The 7,055-nt window shown below is 46.7% G+C and overlaps 1 protein-coding gene across 6 annotated transcripts in view; it reads left to right on the top strand.

Moving 5' to 3' along the window:
• MEIS1 (Meis homeobox 1) overlaps positions 1-7,055 on the top strand; it is a 195,529-nt gene that overhangs the window by 117,572 nt on the left and 70,902 nt on the right. The gene's annotated exons all lie outside the window — the stretch shown is intronic.

The following is a 7,055-nucleotide window of genomic DNA, read 5'->3' as shown; positions in this document are numbered from 1 at the left end:
AATAGGTATATACTTTTAAATTTGGTTTTATGATCGTGTTTCGTTCAAGTGCTGTTAGACAACAAAGGAATTGTGTTTCCAAAAAAAGGTTGAGCAGTACTGATTAGCACGGCAAAGGCTGCGTTTAACAAGATTAGTTTTTAAACTAAACCAGTATATTTTAATTTTTTATACGCATGGACGTAACTTACATTGTGAATAACATCTCTTTATAGAATTTTAAGTATTTGAGACACTTTATTGTTTAAAGAAAATTTGCTGACTTCATCGCAAGTATAGCCTAGTAAAAATGGGGCCTGGAATAGTAAACTGTTGCAGAGCTGAGGCAGAAACTGGTAACCTTCTGACCTCTGACTTTTACTGGAAAATGATATGCAACATAAATTCAAGGGGCCTTTTTTCTTTCAAGTATGTATACATATATATTCTAGTGGTGCTGTTCACAATGCTGCAGCTGAAGTGGTGTCAGCATGTTCATTAGAGCCTCTTACTTTCGGGGCAAGCTTTAAACCCCCGAGTTTTTTCAGGGTGAAAAAGTTGCTACAGAAAGACGCTTTGAACTAAAACCTGGCGTTCGGAGGGAGTTTTTGGGCTGGGACAGGGCTGCTCTTTTGTTCGACGGATGTGCTGTGTTTATGTGTGGACGTGCCTGCACCAAACGGCTGTGGGGAGGCTTTGCAGCATGCTCCCGAACCGCTCGGGCGCTTTGGAAATGGAGCTGCTCAGTTCCTCGTGTACTTTTGAAGGTTTTCAGGCTTTGTTTTCTCCTAAATGTGGTGTTTTATTAGTCTGGAGTGCCAGGCGTAGCTGATACTTTACTACCATCATGGTTTGCTCCTAGCAAGGTGCGTGCTGTGAACTCGGACAGGAGGGGTTTTCGGAAGGGACCGAGGACTCGAGAGACTCGTGCCCCATCAGATATCCATGGGAGGGCTGTCAGCAATGCTTCTGAAGCTTTAACCCAAATTCTGTGGCAGTTTTTATGGAGGCTGGATTTGCTGCTAGGGCTCAGTAAAAGGCATTTTGTGAAGAAGGCTCATTGCATTAAAACTTTAGGAAAGAGTAAAGAAGGGGGAATTTGCTAGCTAGGGCTTTTGGGAAAGAAGTTTTGGAAACGAGACCCTGCCCAGTGGTTCTCTGTCTCTGGACTTGCCTTCTGGCCACTTGCCACCCATGGGAAATGCCCTTTTCTTCTTTTCTGAGAAATGGGGATGAGGGAAGAGTAGCTGTGGTCTTGCTGAGCCTTGCTTTGCGTTCAGTTTGCTCTAAGCCCCCTGAAGGCTGAGATTTGGAGGGAATCTCATTTGCTTAAGCGCACCCGTGCCCCCTATATACACCTTGTGTAAAAAAAAAAAAAAAAAAAAAAAAAAAAAAAAAAAAAAAAGCACGTTTTTAGCTGTGTTGCGCAGGAAAGAAGTCAAAGCAATCCTGAGAGACCAGAAGGGAAAAGAAGAAAAGACAGCAGACACCCTGCCCCTCCCTAGCTGCCTTTTGGTTCAAAATGCCGTGATTTCCAGGCTTTTTTTTTCAGAGGCTTGGCAACACGGTAGCCAAAAGCACATGTAGGCCTCTGCCAGCTGCTGCTTTTCGGGGCAGAAAATCAGCAGGTACCATGGCACTGGCTGGTGTACAGCAGCCGGGTGACAGCGCAGGCTGAGGACCCACCCGGCCCCTCCAGCGAGCGCAGGATTTAACCCAGGATGCAGTGGCTGCACGCTGCGTATGGTTTTAGGGCTGCCCTGGTTTTAGGAGTTTGCAGAAGTTCCTTTTGGTGCCATCATCCCAGAACGCATTTGCTGTCTGTGGAGACGCATGAGGTGGGGGTGACTTCGCCTGGGTTTTGGTGGGCTTCACAGATGGTTGTTTAAAACCATTTTTCCCAGCCACAAGCAATGGTTGTGGCCATACCGGGCATCAGAGAAGGGACACAGCCTTACCCCAGACTGTATTAAAGCCTGTTTTGGGACTTTCTGGAAGGTTTTCTCCTCTACCTGATACATCACTGCTCTTAATCCCCACAGAGTGCATTTTTAACCTCTCGATGGCTGTGTACAAAACACATGGAGCAACGCAAGCAGGAGAGACTCCCTTTCCTGTGAGCACGCTCAAGTCTTGTTTAAAGCATAAATGCATTTACTTAGTAGATAGCAACGACTCCCAGCTGCTTCAATCTATTGGAGAAATCCATATTTAGCTGCCAGGGAGCCGTTCTGAAGCCGTGTGCCACTGAACAGCAGGACATGTTATTGCATAGCACATTGACACAGCCTCTTATAAAGGGCCGGTATTGTGTCATCGAGGCGGATAGCTCTAGTACAGGAATGCAGAATAATATTATGGAAAAGTTTCTAGGGCTGCCTTCCCATTGCTCCGAGCTTATTGTGAAGGGCCTGCAGAGGTCTGCTTCGAAATGGTGCAAAGGGAACCACATTTACCCAGCGGAGAAATAACCTGCAAAATTCTATTAAAAAAAAAAAAAAAAAAGGAAGAAGGCAGCAAGTTCTTAGGTCTAGCCGGGCGATGCAGCACCGGTTTGTTTTATTGCAGGTTCTTTCGGAGGGCCCTGTTTGTTTTAACAGATCTATTCTGCTTGTTTTTCCAAGAAGTCTGGCCAGAAGGATGCTGAACAAAGCCCTGGTACAGTCACTTCTGATCCAGAGTGGGGCCCTTTAATGCCCGTGTTTAGCTCTCCTTCACCACTTAAAAGAGAGACAAAAATCCACCAGCGTCTCCTTTTTGTGCGTATTGTTTCTTTTCCATTTTTTTGTGTGCGAGCCTCAGCCCCGGCTCAAAACATTTTTTTAACCTCCCCAATCATTGCTGCTCTTTCAAGCCGCCGGTGGAAAGCGGCGATATTTCTTTATCAAAATGTATCAATGGCTGCAATGTTTTTCAGGCCTTTTGTGGGACTTCGGGCAACCGATAGGCAAAAGGCAATCCCGTTTATTATTGCAGGGAATCTCAAGGCAGTTGTTTGGAGCCGGCGAAGGCAGGCGGCAGGGCCGGGCGGCGGGGGAGAGAAGGGCCACATTATGTTCCAGATGACTGAGCAACGATTTATATACCCGCTCGCCTTTTTACATGAGGAAGAAAAGTAATAAGAGCGCCGAGGCAGGCATTTGAAGCGGTCAGATGGCCGATGACTAATGGGATAGGTGGGCAGGAGCCCTCGGATTGGGCGTCTTAATGAGCACATTTCGCACCGCGTTCGGGCTGCAGTTCCCCTTCACCTTTGCCCTTTATTGACCGAACCGACACTTCATTTTTCACATACTTCCAATTATGGCTTAGCTTAAGTGTCGCCCTGCCTCCTTTATTTCTTGCCCGCGAACGGCTCGAGAAGGGGCCGAGGCCACGGAAGATATTTTAATTTGAAAAACTGCCGTGGCCAGCCGGGTTTAGGGTGTAACCTGAAACTGCTGTCACTTCGCAGTTTCGGGCGAGGAAAACAAAAGTTTGAACGTTGCTTGTTTAGCCCTTTTTGCGTGGTTTGGAGGGGGTGGGCTTGGTTTGCAGCGGGACAGGTGCTGGTGGCAGGAGTCTGCTCGGGGAGGTAACCCAGGACCAGGAGCTGTGCCGTGCTCCATCAGCACGGGCGGCTTGAAGGACGTGTCCACGCTCGTGCAGCTTCTGCTCCAGAGACCTCTTGTAGGGCGATGCCCGGAGATGTGCTCCGGCTGGCTGACCCACTGCACTCTCTTTATGGACCGGAGGAAGGCAAAGCTTAAAGGTTCTCAAGCCTGGGACCATTGTGCGGCAGCATTTGTTGTTTTGGTCGGATTTAATGCATGACTGTGTGTTGCAGCCTGGCCGGGCTGTGAGGCTCTGCCAGGCCGCTGCAGACGCCGCCGGTGGAGGTGCAGGCAGGTGGCATGGAGGGGAGGACAAATCTCCAGCTCTGCTCCCTGCAGGGCCGCGATGGATGCTTTGCAGCCCGAGATTTGTGTGCTCCCACGTTAGCTTTTGCATGCAGGATCCTTCCAGCGTGGAAACGCCTGTTTGCTTTTGCAGTGCTTTGGGGGTTTCCGAGCGTGCGGTTTTCCGACCGAACGCGAGCTCTGTCGGAAGCAGGCCCAGTAAGTCGTGCTCGCATCAGGTGGGTGGCTTGAGGAACAAAACAGCTGCTGTTAGACCTAACTTCCTGGCGGCGCTGCTGGGTTTTGCAGCGTGCCTCTCGCTACCCGGCTTTGTCACACGAAGTTTGCATGAATAATAAGTGGGCACGTCACCTGTGTGCCAGCGGTGCTCGCTTTGCATTTAAATACAGGGAAAGTGTAGGGACAATTATTTACATCCAAACAGAGGTCCCTAAAACACAGAAGTATTTATCTCAAAAAATGTATGAACTATTACCTCCTTTATTATGTAGCCCTCTGGCACAGTAATGGCATGGCATATTTTTACTATAATATGGTAATAAAAGAATATGTAAAAGGCAGACAAAGGTTCTGTCTTTTCACTAAGGTGACCCCTGTTACCAAGTAACTGCTTTACTTATGAGCTTATTAAAAACTCAAAAAATGAGCTTTTCATACTTCACAGGCATTGATGTGAAAATGAGCTGTCCTGTGAGTAGTTTTCTTGATCATTTTTAGAACAATTGATTAGCCAAAGAGCCGCTGTCATTAGTTGACATTGACTGATAGCAATTTGTCACAAGCTCCGAAGGTCAGCCAGGCAGTGGAAGCTTCGGCTTGTCTTTGATTGACCTTTTCTGATGCCATTATCATGCGATCGGTTAGACTGGATGTGACCCTCGATTGGAAAAGACAGGGCATTAGTCAACAGGGGCTGTTCCCGGTATTTTTTCCCGGTGGTGTAGATATTGTGAATCGCGAATTAAGCCTAATAGGCTTGTTTTTAAAAGGAGCAGCAGCAGTATCAGTTTTCCCTCGGAGGCTCTGCCATCCCGTTTGCCTCTCTCGCTTTTCCACCAAGTGGGCTGCGCTTGTTTTGCTTTGGATCAGCGTGAGCACCTGTGCCTCTTCGTTTGACACGAGATTAAAAAAAAAATAAATAAACAACACAAAACATTTACACGCACGGGCTTGGTAATTTTGAGCAGGGAACTTGAAGGATGGGTCTCCGGGTTTGAGGCTGTTCCTGTAGGTGCACATTCTTCAGCAGCACCAGCATTAATTATTTTTATCTCCTCAAAATCATGTTTTATTTTTTAACAGTGATTGAGTGGTTGAGGATTATGCTCATAACAACACGATGTCAATTTATCATTCTGCTCTAAAGCCGGAGGGCGTGAAACTGTTTTTTTTCTTCCTTCTGTGGTTTGTTTTTTTTTTTTTTTTGGTCTCATCAGCCCGATTCAGCTGCTGAAGTTGGATTTCGGCAGCATTAAGCCTCTGTGCTGCAGCTAGGTAGGGTTTCACTTCCAGTGTGGTGCATGGGGGAGAGTGCTCGTTTTGAAGCGTGTGCTGTGATTTGAGCATCAATCTGTTCCCGGTGCCAGGATTTATTTTAATCGTTCACATTAGCTCTGAACGTCTGTTATTAACAGGCGTTTGCCGTTCAGATTTGGCAGAACTAACTCAAATACTTACCAATATTGCTTGTTTTGCCTAAATGATGGGTAACACAGTCATAAACTGATTCCTTTCCTTGTAAAAACCTCCCTTCCTCCCATTTGCCTTTCAGGGGAAACGTGAATATCTCCATGTAAGCACCAACTTGTTTTTCAGGTCAGCCCCCAAAGATAATAAGCAGTTCAAAACCAGCACAAATGTTTCAGCACACTTTAAGGTGACTTTCAGCCTTCCCTAAGTGGAAAAGCTTCAGGCCAGGAGGGGAGCAGAGCTGATCACGGGAGGAGGCAGATCCTCCAGGCTGAAGCTATTGCCTTCCTCGGCACAGCAAAAGGAGGGAGAAGGACATAGGGAACTGCTTACCTTTAAAGAGGCTGTGGAAATACAAATATTCCTCACTTCTCAGCCCATTGGTATTCATATGCTGAAGTCCTTTTTCCTTTTCCTTTTTTTTTTGGGTGGGGAGCAAGAGACCTAACATTAGAAATGTCTATCCCATGAGACATCCATGTGGCCATGCACAAGTCTATGTGTACATAGCCATGTACGTAAGGACGTGGTCCTGACCCTCAACCAGACATCCCATCAGCTTGTACAGATCCCAAAGGTGTTACTACAAGGCCCAAGTGCATTTCGGATGAATTTATTTCTTGAATACACCAAAACTCTGGTGAAGCAGCAGGGAACGGCGGTGGGAAATACCACGTTGCTAAATCTCATCTTGAGCTGTCCCCTACCGTCTTGCTTTCCTTCTTGGATGGGATAGTGGAGAGGATTTTGATCGCAAGTGGTTGCAGAAACAGATTTTTGGTTCCCAAGATACCCCTTTTTTTTAGCAATACTTGAGTCTTGTGTATTGAAGATCAGTTTGATACGATTGCATTTAGAAAACATGTTGCTTTTATTCTGTTGTGCTTTTTTCCCTACATATCCTGGGTGTGCTCCCTCAGCTCGTGGTGGCTCCTGAAGCCAATGAGCTTCCCATATGGCCCCCACACTTTCCATGGGGACTGGTCCGGTCCCCATTTGCCTCTTCCAGATTTTGTTGGCACCAGTTGGGTCTTCTGCTTTCCGATGCCGGCCGAACGCGACTTTCTGGTGTGTGTCATTGACCTCTGTAAATCAGAGGTTAAGAAAGCAAAGTGGTGTTCCCAAAATGGCCTCCGCTTTTGAGAAACATTTTATTGCAATGACTCTAAACCCGTACCCAGGCATTGTTTCTGGATTAGTGATGCAACAGGGTGCGGCCTTTGGCTGCTTTGTGTAAACCTTTTTTATTTTTATTTTTTTTTTTTTTACCTTTCACGTGAAATGCTGGGAGGGGGAGAAAATACGATGACTAAGGTTGGAAGAGTAGTCTTTAAAGTAATGCATCGGGGATGAAGCCAGAGCTTATCCTGCGATGCAAGAACGAGGGGTGCGTGTTCACCAAAGCCTTCCAGAGCATTAGCGGCTTTAAAAGAAACAAAAAGATGGTTCACCTTTTACATATTGGCCAAACTCTATTGCTACAGCGCA

This window comes from Aythya marila (genome assembly GCF_965140915.1).
Source record: "Aythya marila genome assembly, chromosome: 3".
NCBI lineage: Eukaryota > Metazoa > Chordata > Aves > Anseriformes > Anatidae > Aythya > Aythya marila.
Note: the sequence above shows the minus strand (reverse complement) of the source record. Positions and strands in the feature narration are given on the sequence as shown.